This window comes from Mandrillus leucophaeus, unplaced genomic scaffold (assembly GCF_000951045.1).
Source record: "Mandrillus leucophaeus isolate KB7577 unplaced genomic scaffold, Mleu.le_1.0 Scaffold336, whole genome shotgun sequence".
In the NCBI taxonomy this organism is placed as follows: Eukaryota; Metazoa; Chordata; class Mammalia; order Primates; family Cercopithecidae; genus Mandrillus; species Mandrillus leucophaeus.
Window position 1 is genome coordinate 1,021,665 of NW_012103543.1, and position 19,787 is coordinate 1,041,451.

The 19,787-nt window shown below is 38.2% G+C and overlaps 1 long non-coding RNA gene across 1 annotated transcript in view; it reads right to left on the reverse strand.

The window, feature by feature from the left end:
* Positions 1-19,787, reverse strand: part of LOC105545683 — a 57,921-nt gene that overhangs the window by 29,600 nt on the left and 8,534 nt on the right. The window lies entirely within an intron of this gene.

The window sequence follows — 19,787 nt, forward strand, 5'->3', positions numbered from 1 at the left end:
CAGCAGAGATCAAAACAAAGGTCCTGCCATGTAAACAGAAATGTAATAGATTTGTAGGCTTCAGTTGGAGCCCAAAGGAGAGAAGGCAGTGGCCCCAGTGAAGACAAGATTGAAGGCAAACTCTGCCTTCCATGCAATTTTATCTAAGATCAACTCTGTTCGATTAAAAGGGGCTGAAAAAGTGTTCCTATAACTTCTTTAATGATGACGCCCTTTCCTACAGCCCTTTCATTCTCGTCTCCCCAACTTTTTCATTACAACTGTGCCCCTATTTTTTAACAGAAGATGGAAGCCTAGAAAAGCCTATGCTAAATGTCTGTTTTAAAAAGGATCTAAAGAAGAAATTATCTGCAAGAATCTCCAACCATCCACATAGGAGAAAAAAATAGTATGAAACATTAAATATTTTATTTCATTAAATCCCTCTTCCTGAAGTCTAACAATAGGCAAATATCAGGTGAAGAGCGGAGAGTCAGTATTTTCAAACTATTTGCCTAACCAATTCACAGCTTGCAGACTCTGACCCTCAAAATCCTTAATTTTAAAAGAGGGAAAAAAGTAAAAAACCATGAAGATACTTTATAGTATTTTCCAGAAAAATAAATTTTTCTATGTTCCCTATGCAAGCAGAAAGTGATAAGATGTAGTAATTTCGGTAATAAGCCTCAAGATAAGACTTTTAAAAATTAAAAATAAAATGTATATGGAGTCACATCTAGATGTGCCTAGCAGAACTTTTTTTTTTTTTTTTTTTGAGGCGGAGTCTCGCTCTGTCGCCCAGGCTGGAGTGCAGTGGCCGGATCTCAGCTCACTGCAAGCTCCGCCCCCCGGGTTGACGCCATTCTCCTGCCTCAGCCTCCTGAGTAGCTGGGACTACAGGCGCCCGCCACCTCGCCTGGCTAGTTTTTTGTATTTTTTAGTAGAGACGGGGTTTCACCGTGTTAGCCAGGATGGTCTTGATCTCCTGACCTCGTGATCGGCCCATCTCGGCCTCCCAAAGAGTTGGGATTACAGGCTTGAGACACTGCGCCTGGCCTAGCAGAACTTTTAAAGTATGACCTTGGAGGGTCAGGAAAGTTTTTAGCTTCTTATTTTATATAATCTTCTAACTATTAGTATGTGAGTAGGGTTGGTATTTTTCAAATAAAAAAGAAACCAGACAAGGTTAATATTGAATGCTTTTATATATGCATATTGCAGTATACAAAAAGGAAGTCCATTGTCAATGAATACGTTGATTTACATAACAGACACCTTTATTCAGGGTTAGCAGGAAGTGCTATGGCACAGTGGTTAGAAGTGGGGGTTTCTAAGTCAGACTTAGAAATGATCAAAATAGGCAGAGACTAGACTTGAATGTAAGCCTCATTCTTATTGGTCATGAAACGGAAAAAAATATAATTTACCTTTTTGAAACCTATTTTCCCATCTGTAAAATGGAGATAATAATACTAATCTTTTTGTTTTGTCATTAAGACTTTAGAAGTTGGCCAGGTGCAGTGACTCACACCTGTAATCTCAGCAATTTGGGATGCTGAGGCAGGGGGATTGCTTAAGCCCAGGAGTTCAGACCAGACTGGGCAACATAGTAAAATCCCTATCTCTACAAAACTTTTTAAAATTAGCCAGGCTAGGTGACCGAGTGAGACCCTGGCTGGAAAAAAAAAAAAAAAAAAAAGGATTTTAGAAGTTAATATGTTTGGTACATACTATGCCTGGAATTAAAAACAATTATTGCTATGGGAGATTATAGTTTACAAAAGTGACCAGTGATTCTACAATAGCATTAAATTCCCCAAATGTAGACATAAAAATTCAGAAAAAGAAACTGATAATAGACTGCTAGGAAAGCCTGAATCTGATAATAAGGTGGCTCAATTACTCAGATATTGGTTAGGATAATAATGATACTAAATGTACATCCTGTTTCTAAAGATGTGTGCTTACTCTTCTAGCTTCCTAAATAGTCAACAGTCTCCAGAGACTGGTTCTTGAGACTTAACCATGTATGATTAAAAATAATAGATGATATTGAAACCATCTGGTTCAGCAAATGCTCTCAGGGCTGAAAAGTCAAGGTACTAATGTTGCTTTTTAAGATAATACCAAGTGCCAAAAGGAATGCTGATTGAATTTCTAAAAGGTAAACTGCTTAACACAGAAAAATGAGGAGTTATTTTTTAAAGAGTTAGAGGAGATTCCATTGAAATTTATCACAGTTAAGAAGCAAATCATGACAAGAAAAAAAGTGATACAAATAAAAGTGCTTAACCAGAGATTTTTAAAGCAAGATGTTTAAACAATTAGAAACCTGTATATGTTTATGTAATAAAATCACATACAATAAACAGAAATAACAAGGTTAGGCTAAAAGGAAAATGACAGACAATGAATTTGAAATCTATAAAATATTTCAAATAATCCTAAATGTCTTTTTACAAATGTTAAACATAGCCTCCTGATGAAAGAATATTTTTTTTTAAAGTCACGTTGAGTAGGGGTCAGGGATTTAACAATGGAGAGGCATAGATTGTCTTGCTGTCTCAGCAAATATTGTCATGGAGCAATTTTGCTTTCCAACTTTGCAAAAAGAGCATTTGAGCAGTGTACACATACCAGAAGAAATCGTTGTGGGTTGAGGAGTAAAGTTGGCACACTGGGCTTTTATTCCTTTCCTACCACTACAGGGTAGCATCAGGGACACATCTGCGAAGCTGGTCCTCAATCACATTGAGGACACATCTGCAAAGCTGGTCCAAAGTATTGACGGAGGAGTTACCATCTTTGTGATGAAATGTAGGGGACCCTTGCCGCCTCCAAGAAATCTGCCTCGGTCAACCTACTATAGAAAGACTCTTTGTCTTAGAGATAAATGAAACTATGGCCTTATTTCCAGAGAACCACTTATGTTACCTGAGAGGAGACAGAGTACTCTGGATGTGTGGATTCTCCTGACCCCGATTTTCTCCACTTGCCCATTAACACAGATTAGTTTACTGTTCACATTGCCCCCTAGACATTAGGCATAGACAACATGAGCAAGTGAACTGTAACAGAAACAAGGCTTTGATGAGAACGGGAAGTGGGCTAGGGGTAGGGCAGAGTAAAGGAATAGCATAGGGCATCCAGCCAGAAAAAACAGGCTCTGATGTACATACGGAGTCCATATTTTCCAAACCAAAACTCGTGACACATAGCTTGACAAGTATGATTGTGCTTATGGGAACAACAGGACAGAATATTTACAACCCAGAGTTGCACTGGAAAATCTAGGATATATAAACACTACATCCATAAAGGCATTGAAAGTGGGAAGGCTAACATAACCTACTTTAGAATTCTGCAAGTGCTGGCCCACACATGTGAAAGCCCATGTGTTAAGTTGCCCTAGTCTCTATTTATTTCTATCACAAACACATTACATATTTTTGACACACTTAGGGTCTCTATTCCAAAGACTTGCCTTAAGAATAGCAGGTGATATCTGAATGAAATAGATGTTTACAGTTGAGTAAAAAAGCATGCATCATGTCGGATTACATTGTTTGCCAAACTAGCCTGCCCAGGCCTTACAGGAGTACTAAATTCACCCGGAGACTTTAATGTAATGCAAAAGATAGTGTATCTCAGTAAGCCTGTGGACTCTTGCACACAACTTTCAGGTTAGGATCCACAGGTTTACAAAAAGAAAGCAAATTAATCAAGTCAAATGTGTGCCATTTTTTCTTTCCATTTAATTACTTGCATGTGAGAGCCATTGTTTCCTATAAGACCCCCCTCGAAAATACTTTAGTGAAAGCTTCTTGTAGAAAGGAAAACAAAGGTCAGTAACCTAATATCCCCAAGCAACCCTATAAAAACAAACCAGGGAGGGAAAAAAAAGTGAAGAAATGCTCTGACTGGGAAAAAGATCTTCATTTGTTTATTCTTTCAACAGTGAATAAAAGTTATGATTTTGCCAATAACTATAAATTGATAGTGCTTCCAACTTTTAAAGAATATATAAGGAAACCACGTAAAAGATCAGAGCAATCTTTTACGTGAGGTCAGAAGCTTTTTAAGGACTGGAAATATATCAAACACAATACGTCAAATTTGTCATGACACCTTACAAATTGACATCTGGGAAAATGTCTCAGAGATGATCTAACAGAGGGAAATCTCCTCTCTTTCAGATGAGGAAACTGAGGCACAGCAGCACGTCCAAGGTTACCTGATTGGCTGTAACTGAGTCAGGACAAAACCCTGTCTCCTGCAGAGTTTACAGACAAGTTTACTCATCTGTAAAATGACAGGGCCGAACTCTGAGGTCAATGCCAACCATAACATCCTGCAATGCTATATTGATTGATTGCTTTGTAATCTACTTATTTGTATTTTGGCTCTTAAATAAAGGTAAAGCTGCCAGTTTGACATATTTCTAGCCCTTAGAAAGCTGACCTGACAGTAAAGCCCTTCCAAAACATTTATAGAGACAACGTTATGAACAATTTGCAGAATTTCATAAGGTGACACATTTCGAAGCACAGTGCAGTTACAGGCAGTCTGCATGGATGCATGCGAGGGAGGTATTATTTTTTTTAATTTTCAAGATGTCACTGCCAAGGGAGACATATGCCAAATGGTAACATCGGCTTCTACTTAAAAAAAAAAAAAAAAAAAAAAAAAACCTCTAAAAAAGGCATGAAGAGTAATGAAAAAACATGACAAGAAGAAGAATGAAACATCTAAAGCAGATATTGGGAATAAGAAAATATATGGATTAGCTACTTGGTGTTTAGAGGCATCTGATGTCTCTGCCTTTCCATTATACCTGCCTCCAAAACATAGCCATGCTGAGGTTTCCCAATATTTAACAAACTAGCATAAATCCTGGAAAAAATACTCTAAAACCAGAGTATATAAATCAGAATGTAAAATTGAAATGTATTTAAAAATCTTCTATTCCAGTTATGATGTTTTTTGTTTCTCTTTATTGTGGATTCTTACCAGCATTTCATTTAGTGCTAAGGTAGATTTCATGCAGTGAGATAAAAGATAGCTTCATGACATAAACATTAAATGAACAAATGAATGGCCAAACTGTTAAAAGCAGGGGTAGCCAGTTAATTACTATATTTTAAAAAATCGTCCAGTCATATGTAGGATATTTTACATATATTATAGGTAAGATGATTAAAAACACAATAAGCCTGTAATCCCAGAATTTTGGGAGGCTGAGACAGGCAGATCACCCAAGCTCAGGAGTTCAAGACCAGCCAGGGCAACATGGCAAAACTCCGTGTCTACTAAAAACATAAAAATTAGCCAGGCACCGTGGCACATGTCTGTAGTCCCAGCTACTCTGGAGGCTGAGGCAGGAGAATTGCTTGAGCTTGGGAGGTGGAGGTTGCAGTGAGCTGAGATAGCACTATTGCACTCCAAAGTCAGATCCTATCTCTAAATAAATAAGTAAATAAATAAATAAAAACACAATAAGCCAGTTGAACAGAACATTCTTTCTTTTATGGGTCACAGTGTGCCTTTTTCATAACATATAGAATTAGCCAAATTATCTATGCTACCAAAATTCTGATTGGAAGCAGCTGAGAAAGCAAAAGTACTTGGGAAAAATTTGTTGGGCAGTCTGGTTGTCTGGTTACCTGGCAAACTTCCCCATACTGTCGGATAACCAGGTAAACTTTTAGATCTCTAATGTATTTTCCCACATTGATAGGAGTACAGAAATTTTATAATTAAACAGACCTGGCTTTGAACTCATTGCTTATTAGTTGTTTGTTCTTGGGCAAATTACTTTTCTCAGGGATTATTTCATTGTCTGAAAAATTGGAATAATAATGTCTAACTCACTAAATTTTTAAATGATCAAATTAGATAGTGTCCAAAAACTAGCTGTCATGGTGTACAGCACACAGAAAGCATCCAATAAGTGGGGATAGTCATAGTAGCGGTAGTAAGAATAGGGATGGTCCTTATCTTTTCTTTGATTGACACATGCTGTTGTGAAATCAACATAGGTTTTGAGTTCAGAGAGTTTGGTTTGAAGCCAGACTCTACTCTCAGTGGTTAGATGCCAAGAGAATTTCTCTGGTTTCAATTTCTTCTTCTGCAAAATGAATACCATAACACCTGATTCTTAACTGCTATTATGAAAATTAAATGAGATAATATATGTTAGAGCTACATAGTGCCTGGCACAATGGGAGGGATAATAAAGAAATGTTCATTCCCAAAATTCCTTGTCCCCACAGTTCCCCACTCATGCCTCTTCATTCATTTAATGCACTGAGTCCTGGGCACCATGTCCTGGGAACAAAAATGTCCATGCTGGTTTCAAGAAAGGGATGAGAGGAGAAAGAGAGAGAGAAAGAGAGATTAAAGGATTTGGTGACAAATACTTCAAGAGAGATTTAAACCAGTGCTTGGGAACACAAAAGAGGAAAAAATAAAGCCTTCTTTTAGAGTCTTTAAAGATCTTAAAAATTAATTAGGCCAGCCGGGCACGGTGGCTCATGCCTCTACTCCCAGCACTTTGGGAGGCCGAGGCAGGCAGATCACCTGAGGTCAGGAGTTCGAGACCAGCCTGAGCAACATGGAGAAACCTGTCTCTACTAAAAATACAAAATTAGCCGGGCATGGTGGCACATGCCTGTAATCCCAGTTACTAGGGAGGCTGAGGCAGAAGAATCACGTGAACCTGAGAGGCAGAGGTTGTGGTGAGCCGAGATCACACCATTGCATTCCAGCCTGGGTAACAAGACTGAAACTCTGTCTCAAAAAATAATAATAATAATAATTAGGCCATTTAACCCACTAGGAATGTTATAACCAAAACATAAAACAAAACAAAACAGCAAATAACAAGTGTTGGCAAGCGGGTGGAGAAATTGGACCCACCCTGATTCTACATTACTGATGGGAATTAAAAAAAACATTGCAGCTACTGTGGAAAACAAGTTGGCAGTTTCTGAAAAAGTAAAACGTAGAATTAAGACCCAGCAATTCCACTCTAGGGTATATACCCAAAAGAAGTGACAGCAGGTGTTCAAACAAAAACTTGCACACAAATGTTCATAGCAGCACCGTTCACAATTGCCAAAAGGTAGAAACAACCCAACTGCCCATCAACAGATGAGCGGACAGACAAAAGGTAGTCTATCTATACAATAGAACAGTAGGATAGTATTGAGCCATAAAAACGAAGGCAGTACTGAGGCATGATAAAACACGAATGAACTTTGAGAACATTGAGTTAAGTGAAAGAAGCTAGTCAAAAAAGATCACATATTTTGTGATTCCATGTATGTAAAATGTCCAGAATAGGCAAATTTACAAAGGCAGAAGTAGATTAGTGGTTGATTGGAGCTGAAGGAGATGAAGGGATGGAAGAGGGGAGTTGTGACAGCTGAAGGGTAGAGTGTTTCTCTTTGTGATGATGAAAATATTCTAAAATTGTGTCAATGATTGTCCATATATCTGTGAATATATTAAAAACCATTGACTTATAGGCTTTGAATAGGTGAATTATAATGTATGTAAATTGTGTCTCACTAAAGCTGTTTTTGTTTAAATTTTTTTCAAAGTGAGAAAAAAAAAAATGTCTTAGGAGCTTACGCAAACTCCTGCTAGATCCAGTATGGATAGTGACCATGAGTGCCACTCCAATGGTAGAGCTGAAAACAAAACAGAACTGGGAGTGTGTCAGACAGAAAGGGAAAGAATGGAAAACCATGCACAAAGCCTAGGAGGCAGTGCTTGGCTTTCACATCCTCTATGACACTGAGACGTTGAGAGGAAGTTGGAACACAGGGAACATGTCAAGAGAACAAGGCTAGATATAAGCCACTACGGAGTTTGGAATCACTTACCCAGAATATAGGCAGGGCCCGGAAAGCAGGCTTCAGGATGACTCTGCCACTCACTGGGTACGTTTGCAGGCAAATGATGTCATCGGATATACGTTCATGACATTATATAAATGGATATTCTCTGTAAAATGGGAATAAACACACCCATCTCACAAGACACTATAAAGATGAAATGAAGCAATACAGATAAAGCAAATAATGTAGAAACTGGCGAACAGTATGCAGTCAATAAATATTAGCTCTTTGAGCCTGTTAGAAGCCAAAAGAGTTTAAAATGAGAAATTTCCACTAATCAACAAAATGTTATAGTAGATGACAAAGGTTTCAAGCTTTTTGAACTTTTGAGTAATTTGTACACATTACCACTAATTTAACTTCCTCTGATCCATCAATACATACACATGCTTTTTAAAAAAATTCTGCAGAGAAGTATAGTAAATGTCTCCTAGACTAATGATACTGGCCTCAGTAGCTTAAGCTTAGCCATAAAAATAATAAGTTTCTCTTGCTATGATGTTCTAATTAAATATCCCAAACTTTATTCTAGGTATAAGCAATCCAATATTGGCAGAGCTAATTCAAGCAAGAACACTCTATCCAGTAAATAAATTCTCAGAAGCCAAAATTTCCATTTACACCTGTAAACAGAAAATTTAATTTAATGCAAATTGTTAAATAATAAGACCAATGGGCAATGAACCATACTAAACACATCACATGAAATGGATCAGTCATGCAGCATGGTGACCAGAAAAAAAATTTATGTCATGTTCTACAGCTAAAAATAGTACATGTTTGCACACATTCATGCGCACACACGCATTCATGCATACACATACACACACAGAACAAGGTGCTACCACAGAGGTGTAGCATGCATATAAAAAAATACAGAAATCCCGAATGAAGGAAATGAAGGGATGGAAGAGGGGAGATGTGACAGCTAAAGGGTACAGTGTTTTTCTGTACATTCCTCTGTATTTAAAATCTTTTGGTCATCTTCCATGGTATCATCTAACCATAAAGAATGCTATTTTATACAATGCTTAGCAGAGCAGTTGTTAGGAAGAGGAGTCTTGCAAATTGCTTCACTGAAGCTAAAAATCATTAAGGAGTAGACTGAAGCATGTTCTTTATTGAGACCTCCTCCTCGAGAGAGAGTTCAGAAGTCACAGTCCACAAATTTAAAACTAACAAAATACCTACAGAGTTCTTCTAATTGTGAGACACACAAGACTACAATAACTCAGTGTAGTTCACATTTTTTCTATCATAGACTGGACAATAGATATGGCTTAGGCTTCAGAGATTTGGGGGAGCACTCAAGGTGCCAGATTCAGGATGTATCTTACTGTGTGTCTGGAAAGCAAGTACTTGAGAGAAAACGTTTGGAAGAAAATAGGTTTCATTTTCAAAACTTTTTCAGCTTTTCAAAATAAATAAATAAATACATAAATACATAAACCATCAAGTATCTGAGCTTGGAAACAATTTAAAAGAAAAAAAAAAAAAAAAACGCATGGGTTGTATTTCTCCATAGTCACCAAGGTGGTGACACCCGAACATGGGCTTTTTGAACAACAAAACAAAATTCTTAATGCCGATGTAACACTTACAATGTTTGGGTTCCCAGGGTCTGAAGAGCATGCAGACCAAAAAGTCAATCACATTTCAGAGGCAAATTATTTGTATTTTTAAGTATGTGTTTGTATCTGTTTGCCTGGAGCCGAGCAGATTCACAAGACATGGGATTCCTGGAGCTAAAACCAGTAAAGTCCAGGGTGAGTAGAGGGCAAGTTGGTCACTCTTTGTGTTTATCAATAAAAGACTGGAACTGATGTGTAATGTCAACACACACATCAGATCAACACATATATGTTGAAATAATTTTAAAATAATGCCTTTCAAAAAATTAAAATGCAAAATATTCAGCTAAATTAAACATTAATTATCAGTTCTCCCTAGGATTCTTTAATTATTTCCACTTCCTTGATGCCAATCAAATTAAAGGAAGTTTTCAGGTGTATTTTTTAATCAGGACCCAGAGTCTACCTAAGAACTCACCCCAAGTCCATTGACCCACCACCATTTGGAAAGGTTTTTAAAAATAAATTTTAATGTAAAATCACTTCTATACTGATTCTTCTTTTAATAATTCATATCAAATTTGCATTAACCTGCAACATTAATAGGATTAAGGAAATACAAATATAATCTGGAATATGGCTTTAACCCAACCTAAATAAAAACATCAGATCATCTTCTTTATTACATCAATTAGGCTTAGCATTTTCTCCTTGCTAAGAGATTTGCTAATAAGACTAATATCATAAAAGGAAGAAGAAAGTTTTTATATTTACCCACCTTAATCACTACCCTCCTACTTCTTCATATCTTTATGAAAAGTTGGAATATAGATTAGCAAAAGAACAGTTATTTCTTTCTATATTCACTGTAGGTATATTTGTTTTCTCAGTTAATTACTTCTAAATTTCTAATTATGTCTGCTGTAAATACTTTATTATAAAGTATTTCTACATAATTAATTAAGAAGTAGTGATAATATAGGACTGCTTCATCCAAAGATCTACAGGCATATGGGAAATGCTGTGAATTACCAAATAAGTCCATTGACTGAAACATAAAGTAAAAATGAGTTTAAGAGACAGCTAGACATGTTTATGTAGGCAAAAGGGGTTGGAAGATATGCTGACAACACAAAGAGGTGTGTTGCAATAAACTTGAAGGGGACAGGCCATTGGGCCAACCATCCCTTTTCTATCCAGGAATTCCTTATGTTCTCATTAGCGTCTCACATATGGACAGCTGCGTTATTAAAATTAGTCATAAATTTGAGTCAACGAAAGAGTCTGCTGTCTCCATTTTTTTTTCCTTTACATATTCAATACACAAACACATATATGCAAAAGTTTCAACTTTTGTTCAGGGAAGTATTTTATGTCCAGATGTCAGATTTTTGTGACTCATGGCCAAGGACGAGGGAAGGGTTTTGTGAACAAGCTTGATCTGATCATGTCCACCTCGGACAAGTACATGTTCATGGCACCTCACTTGCATAAATACAACATTTTAAACTGTCCTTTCAATGGTCACCTTTAGTACTGAGTCAGGCCTGAAGTTTCTATGGCAGAGTTTCTTTGGAGAGAAAATGTTTAAAGGGTTAGAGAAAAAGGTCAGTTCTTGCATTCCTTTATCTTTTCTCATATTTTGAAATATGCCATCAGAAAATATTTTGGAGAGGATTGGTTAGACGCCAAGAGTTTCACTGACCCTTTTAGTTGTTGCCATTTTACATTTCTTGCCTCAGGAACTGGTTGAGCTTTTGAACGCATTCACATTTAATTTATATGATGTGGGCATAATCTGCATCTGACTATAAATACCAAACACCTGCATTAGCACTTTACAACTAACAAGCACTTGGGTCCCCACTGTCTCATTTGCTCTAAATCACAAACCTATTAGGTTGGCGCTATTATCTTTTACTTATAGATTAGAAACTGAGGCCCAGAGAAGCTAAGTGACTTGGCCACATTTACTTGCTCAAGTGATAAGTGACCAAGTTAAAACTGGTGCTGCTGGCTCAATCTTTATTAAAATACACCTGGGAACACGGATATGAGAGTGAATACATTTCCATTGTTATATGATTTTTTACAATAACGTTGGGCAAAAAGATAAACAACGAGCTTATGTCTATTAGGCCCATTTCAAAACATCCCCAATCCAATCCATTACACAGTAAGAACGTAGGCACGTATGCTACTCAGCTCTTTTAAGAAAATAGTAAAGATGCCGGGCGCGGTGGCTCAAGCCTGTAATCTCAGCACTGTGGAAGGCCAAGGCAGGTGGATCAAGAGGTCAGGAGTTCAAGATCAGCCTGATCAATATGGTGAAAGCCCGTCTCTATTAAAAATACAAAAATTAGCTGGGCATGGTGGTGTGGGCCTGTAATCCCAGCTACTCAGGAGACTGAGGCAGGAGAATCGCTTGAACCCGGGAGGCAGAGGTTACAGTGAGCTGGAGCTGAGATTGCGCCACTGCACTCCAGCCTAGGCGACAGAGTGAGACTCCATCTCAAAAAATAGGAAAGAAAAAGAAAGCAGTAAAGACGACGCTGGGCATGGTGGCTCGTGCCTATAGTCCCAGCACTTTGGGAGGCCAAGGTGGGTGGATTGCTTGAGCCCAGGTCTTCAAGACCAGCTTGGGCATCATGGGGAAACTTGATCTCTACAAAAAATACAAAAACTAGCCGGGTGTGGTGGCACGTGCCTGTAGTCCCAGCTACTCCGGAGGCTAAGATGGGAGGATCTCTTGAGCCCAGAGAGTCAAGGTTGCAGTGAACTGTAATTGCACCACTGCACTCCAGCCTGCACAACAGAGTAAGACTCTATCTCAAAAAAAAAGAAAAAGAAAAAATAGTAAAGATGATTAAGAAAAAAAATTAATATAGTCACTAGTTAATGACTTCTTTACAGTTCTGTTATCATTTTTTGTATTTTGGCTAGAAAAAATGGACAAATACTAGAGGCAATAAGTAAATCAAAATACTGAAGGTATTTGTTTATATTTATTTAAATTTTAAGCATCATACCTTTCACAGCAGAAACTCAGACCCTACCTACAATATATTTTAATGAGCTGACAATTACTGAAAATAGTATTCTCCCAACAAAAGTCAAATTCACATTCAAAAGCTATTAATAGCGTTTGTTGCCAACAGAAGCCTTATTCGATATTTGGGCGTAACAGAACTGGGATATGAACATGACAGAGAGAGGGGCAGTGGTGGCAGGAAGAGGGGGATGAGGAGTGAGAAAGAGACTGCTGCACTATACCTGACATCTAAGAAGATGTCAGGGACCCTAAAGCCCCTAAGGAGCAGCCCCAAACCCCCAATCCCTTCTGACATACTCATTGTATCTGCTGTGGGACCCATTTTACACTCTGATTCTCTCATGGAATTATGCCCTGGCCTGAACCCCACCCAGTTTGAGGCTGCTCCCCGGATAATCTGTCCAGCCCTTGCCAATCTTCTCCTATCAAGAGTTAGAGCCTGTTCATGAGAACCGCCCCCCCTACCCCGCCCCGCCACCCAGCTGATTGGGGTCCTATTCCAACTGAGGGAGGCCCTGCAGCAAGTACAAGACATTGCCTCATACTGGCTCACCCAATGTGAGCCCTTGGGTACTGAGGTCAGCCTCTTGAGAGCTTTGTTCACCAAAGCCCTTTAGCTATTATCATTGAAACATTGGCCTTTCTCCTTGTAGCTCTGATACTAGGCTTTATCCTCTCTCTCTTCCAACCTACTCTAGGTCCCAATATGCCTTTACCCCAGCCTGGAAGGGTTATAGCACGTCATAGGTGATTTAAACTAATTTCAGTGGTGGTTGATGGATTTAAAGGACCTGACCTCCTGTGCATTAGGAAGATCTACTCTCACCTTCACTTTATTTTGTAGCTATCATTTGACTAGATGAGCCTGCCTTCTATACTCCCAACAGCATTCATCATAGACAGTCTGTCTTCCCTACTGCAAGGACCTGCAAGGACCAAGTCTGTCCTGATCACTGTTTTATGCTATTCCCAGCAAGGAGGCCAGCACATAGAAGAGAATGAACAAGCGCTTGCTGAATGAATAAATATATGATACACATGTGCAATTGTCAAGTAATTACTAGCTTGGGAAAGTTAGTCTCGTCACATAGTTGAACTTATTAATTGGCTGATAATACCAATGCATTAGCCAACACATTTACTTTAACTTCAAAATATTTATGCATAGAAGCATATTTTGAAAAACTGTTTAACCAACTTCTAGGGATAGAAAAGATTTTAAGTATCTTTCCATTCAGTTGTTGCTTTACAGTGTATGCAGAATTTATTTTGCATCTCTGCCCTCTCAAGAGTGAATTAAAGCACAATTATGTTAAATAATGTTTTTACCTACTGTTTTCGCTTCTGTGAAATTTTTCTCCCTTCAAAAGAGCATTTGCTAAATTTATTTTACAAAAATCTGAGTGAAGTGAAGTAAAAGCCTTTTACTGGGGGTAGTGTTACATTCAACAGCAGAACTACAAAAAAATATGTTTTTGGGGGGACTAACATTTATCAGAAAAAATTCTAGAAAATTACTGTAACGGCCGGGCGCCATAGCTCATGCCTGTAATCCCAGCACTTTTTGAGGCCAAGGTGGGTGGATCATAGGGTCAGGAGTTCGAGCTGGCTAACATGGTGAAACCCCATCTCTACTAAAATTACAAAAATTAGCCAGGCATGGTGGCACATGCCTGTAATCCCAGCTACTCAGGAGGCCAAGGCAGGAGAATTGCTTGAACTAGGAGGCAGAAGTTGCAGTGAGCTGAGATCATGCCACTGCACCCCAGCCTGGGCAACAGAGTGAATCTCCGTCTCAAAAAAAAAGAAAAGAAAGAAAATTACTGAAACGTATTCAGATAGTCTCATTATGCTTACTTAAAACTAAAAGAATTTAATTAATATATCACAAAAATGACACATTTTTTTAAATGTTCAGTCTCTATAGGATCCCTGCTGTCCTACTCTCTTATTCCCAAATACACCCAAACAGTTTTCCAATTTCACTACCAAACTACTCTCTTGAACAACTCTATTTATAGTTTGGTATCTTTGTGTACCTAGGACAAGTAACAAACCAGTTATGAGAAAGGAAAGAAAATAATAATTTCTTCAGGTTGCTCTCCTAAAACCAAGGCTTCCTTTCTAATATGTATTCACACATGATTTATCTGCACAAGGAACTGTGTCAGGACTAAACTGAGTCATAGGACTCTGGGTTCAATTTTTACTTAGACAGTGACCCCGAATGACTCTGATCCAGTCCTTTCAGCACTGTTTCCTTACCTGTCCCTTAAGAATAATATTTACCCTTTACCAGTTTCACAAAGATGCCTCCACATCTGAAACATACTTGAGACTTCCAAAATGGGTTTGATTATTTTGTCTTACTCCATCAAAATCTTAAATCTTCTTTTTTTCCAAACTGGGCAAAATAATATCTGCCAACCTTGAGGGTTTAAGGATTGAGATCATGCATGTGAAAAAGTTTTGAAATTCAAAGACGTTTCACGTGTAAAAGGTATTTTTATTTCAATACTTTTGCAAATGTATGTCTAAACTAAATGGAAATTATTCAAAAATCCAATGAGACAGTTCCAACTTTTGGTACTCCTATTAATATGAAGTGAGGGAATGGTATGGCCTTCCTGTGGCTGCATGCATTGTCAGTAAAACATGCCTACATGTGGAGTTCTTTGTTCAGTGATGAAAATTAATTTGTACCTTGGTATTCATACTCAGTTCAAACAGTATTTTTAAGTGTCCACTATGTGCCAGATACTTGCTAGGAGTTGGGGGTATAGTGATGAAACTGACAATGTCTCTATCCTCAGAGAAGGTCATATCTAGTTAAAAGAAGATATATAAACGAATGATTGGACACAGAAAGCCAACCTAGGAACCAGGGGAAGATGGCATGTGACCTGAGTTAAGGACTGAACAGAAGTCAGTCACATGAAGGGGGAAGGAAAGAACATTCCAGGTAGAGTAAATAGGATAGGAAAGGTCCCTAACACTGGAAACAACTTGCTTTGTTCACGAAAAAATGTAAACAATATTACAGAAGTCGTATAAGTCATTTGAAGAGTAGTGGGAGAGGAGGTTGAAGAAATGAAAATGTTCCACCTAAAAGGGCCTCATCATTAATCTAAGTGAAATAACTCAGAAATGGAAAACCAAATACCGTATGTTCTCATTTATAAATGGGAGCTAAGGTGTGAGGATGCAAAAACATACAGAGTGATATAATGAACTTTGGAGATGCAGGGTGGGAGGTTAGGAGGTGAGTGAGGGATAAAAAACTACATACTGGGTACCATGTGCATTGCTTGGATGACAGGTGCACTAAAATTTCAGAATTCATCACTAAAGAACCAATCCATGTAATCAAAAACCACCTGTACCCCCAAAACTATTGAAATTAGAAACATTAAAAATAATTTTATAAAAGCACTATTTCAAGGCTAAAAAAAGGTGAGGGGCTCATATGCTTTGCTAAAGAACCTATGGATTCTCCAGTTGGCACTCTGCTTCTCACACTGTGCAAATCAAACCCTAGGGACAAACAGGATTAACATGACCCAGCTTCTTGGATTCTTGATTTTGCCCAACAGTATGGGAGAGAAACAAGGTTGAAGTTGAAGAACTATTGATTCAAAACAAGTTTTGTAAATATTAAAATACCCATCCTTAGAGTTACTTCGAGGAAAGACTTGAGAAACACAGCAGGTATGAAATGGAGAACCACGGATGGTTTTATTGTCAGCAGCGGCATGAGCAGAAATATGTTTTAGAGCAGTGGTTCCCAACCTTTTTAGCACCAGGGCCCAGTTTCGTGGAAGACAAAGTTTCCACAGATGCAGGGATTGAGGGGATGGTGTTGGGATGAGTCAAGAGCATTACATTTATTGTGCACTTTTTTTCTGTTATTATTACATTGTAATATACAGTGAAATAATTATACAACTCACCATAATGTAGAATCAGTGGGACCCCTGAGCTGGTATTCCTGCAACTAGATGGTCCCATCTGGGGGTGATGGGAGACAGTGACAGATCATCAGGCATTAGATTCTCATAAGGAGCTCACAGCCTAGATCCCTCACATGTGCAGTTCACAATAGGGTTCGCGCTCCTATGAGAATCTAATGTCACTGCTGATCTGACAGGAGGCGGAGCTCAGGCAGTAATGTGAGCCTTGGGGAGCAGGTGTAAATACAGATGAAGCTTCGCTTGCCTGCCTCCCACTTACCTCCTGCTATGCAGCCTGGTTTCTCAAGGGTTCCGTGGCCTAGGGATTGGGGACCCTTGTTTTAGAGCAATCACTCACTCTGATGATGGTGTGGAGAACAGATGTGAGGAGGAAAGACTGGAAACAGGAAGGCCAGTTAGGTGGCGGGCACAGTCTTCCAGGAAAGAGATGACGAGTAGCTAAAGTAGGGTAGCCAGTGTTGGAGGACAGCAATGCTTTAAGAAACAGGCATAGGTATGCAGCTTAGCCATATGGAGTGCTTGAATGTGGAAGTAAAGGAAAAGAGAGGAGTCATGGATAAACCCAGAGTTGGGCTACACTCCGGTGCCACTGAACAAGTTGGAGTATATGGGAGAAAGTAAAAAGTTAGAACAAGATGATGACTTTAGCTTTGAAAATGTAAATTTCTACATGCCATGGAACTCCAGGTGAAGATGCTGAGAATTTATCCTGATAGCCTTCTCTAATTCTCCTAGTGAAAAATCACAAGCATTTACAAGGTGGTCAGAATTAGATGGGCATTTTACTTTTTATCTTTCCAACTTTCAGTGGCCATCTCCAGAGTTCATATATGACCTAGACTCAGCTCCTTCACTGTCTTCTCTGATGTCTGTCAGTCCACGAAAAGCATTAACTGCCTGGGTGTGGTTTTCTCAGAGAAGTCTTGACACTCTAGTTCTGTATCATTCCCTGGATTTTAAGCTTTTCAATAGCAATGCTGTGTGTCACTGACAATGTGGACTGCTCATAAATAAATAACCTAGAAGAAAATTCATTATCGTATCATCCATCAATCCCTTAGTCTCCTGAATCCCTATTTTTGAATTTTATTTCACCTCTAACAAAATCTTTATCAATTCGAATCTAGCTCCTGGTCTCCCAGTTGTAATAAAACAGATATGGATCTCAGGTGGAGAGTAAGCATCAGAAACAGATGAACTCACAAGACAAAAATCTTATGTCCCTATTTTCCTGTTTTCATGCAAATGCCCCAGTAATTAAATCAGGAAAAAAATGTAGCAAAAACATATCAGCCAAATGGTTTTAAAATTTCAAAAGAAGCTGTAAATATGGTCCTTTTTAGAAGATCAGGTTCTAACTAGAGTAGGAGAAAGGGTAGCATTTGTTCTGATGAAGCAGTTTTTAAATTCTTGTCAGTGATTTGAAGAGAGATAACTGATGTATGTTGAAGAAGCCTGTGAGATTTTTAAATAGTTCGGACGCTACGGGGAGCATTTTTTTCTTAAAGCAATGTACTCAGAAGTGTTGGCAAGATTTTATTTGAACGTAGCAGTGCTTATGTGAGGAAGTTATTTTGAATTACCCTAGTATAAATATGTATGACTTTATTTGTATTGAAAATTTCCTTTGCAAGTGAGCGAACGAGGGACTGTTATATATCTATATTGCTTTGTAAATGATTTAGGTATTTCATTCTGGAAATAAAATATCATACCCAGAATTCAAAAATAACATCAGAATTCTGTTTGTACCCACAGGTGATTCTTGCACCTACATTCATACCTTTTAACTTTAATTTGCCATGTAGAACAAATGGTATCTGTTATCTTAAGTCTGGCTTTTTTACATAGCATTCATGCATACATACATTCATTCACTCATTCATCAGCTCCTCTCATGAACCAAGCACTATGCTAGGTACTGGGCATGCAGCAATAGTATTGAACTGTCCTTTGTCATAACATAGTTCAGGTAAACATTCCATTTCCTCCACGCAATATTCTGTAGCACAGTGAAATTTTCAAATCTTAGGGTCATATGTTATTATTTAAAGGCTAAGCATGTTGAAGGCTGTGAACAAGCCTAGCATTGAAAGCGTATTCCCTCTAAATACAGGTAAGAAGAGGCGAGGGCCCCAAGAAATAAGGCCCATAGCAAGGGAGAGCAAAAAGAGGGCCGGAAGGGTATTGGAGAAAGCATTAAAATCAGGGCTCAAACTTTCCCCTTAATGTCTTTGGGCAACCAATTGTTGTTCTACATGAAAATGAAGCTGCTAGCAAGAAAATCACCCAACCCATTATCTGCAGAGCCTGTCCATTTACTTATAGAAGGAAAAAAAAAACAAAACTCATCTTCTCCATTTTCCTTCTTTAGCTATTGTGTGGGATTGGAGGGGAAAGGGATCATTGATCCTAAATTACTACTTCACCTTGCCTTCATAAGCAACACACCTCTTCTAGTTCATTCCATTCTCTCCTTATGATTTCTTTCCTCTGTCAGAGACCTATTATATTTTAATGTGTTTACTTAAAGACAAACTGCAAGAAGTCTCATCAGAGTCATTTATTTCAAGAATGAGACAAACATACACATGCAGCTCTGTGTTTGCTCCTTCAATTCTTTTTTAGGCTGTGTATAAAGGTGACACAAAAAAAGAAGAAGAAAACAGCTTGTGTTAAATAATGAAATCAAGTACATAAGACTGTAAAAAGGAGGGTGTAGGGTCTTAAGTACCCATGGTCCCTGCCTGCTACCCTCATCTGTCCTCATTCTTATCTCAAGTTGTAAGTTTTCAGTAGGAGATCAGTTTATATCTCCCTAAAGCTTCTAAATGAATGACAGATTCCACAAACAGCAACAAATATTACTATATAATAGGCACTGTTCCAGGGGGTTGCAAAAGAGACATCAGTGATAAATCACCTTCCTTTGTTAAATAAATTACTATTTAGAGAGCATAAATGAAGCAATAGTTTAACATTTTCCAAGTGACGGTGCTTTGTGTTAATATCATAAAAGCATTAGTGTCCCTCAAATTCAAAGTCCAAGGTGATTTCAAATGACATTCATAAGCATATTTCACCTAACCCTGAACGTTTTCTTCCACCATGCGAGAATCCTCCTTGGGAGAAGCAAAACTTCAATATAGATCATCTTTAGGCTGTAACAAAGCTGTAACAAATAATGTTTCAATATCCCATAGAGCTATATGACAGTAGGTAGTAATATAACTCAGGGCTATACTGATTTCTCTAAACTGAAATTCCAAATTCTTAGCAGATAGATAAATTAAGCTTTAAAAGAATGGGG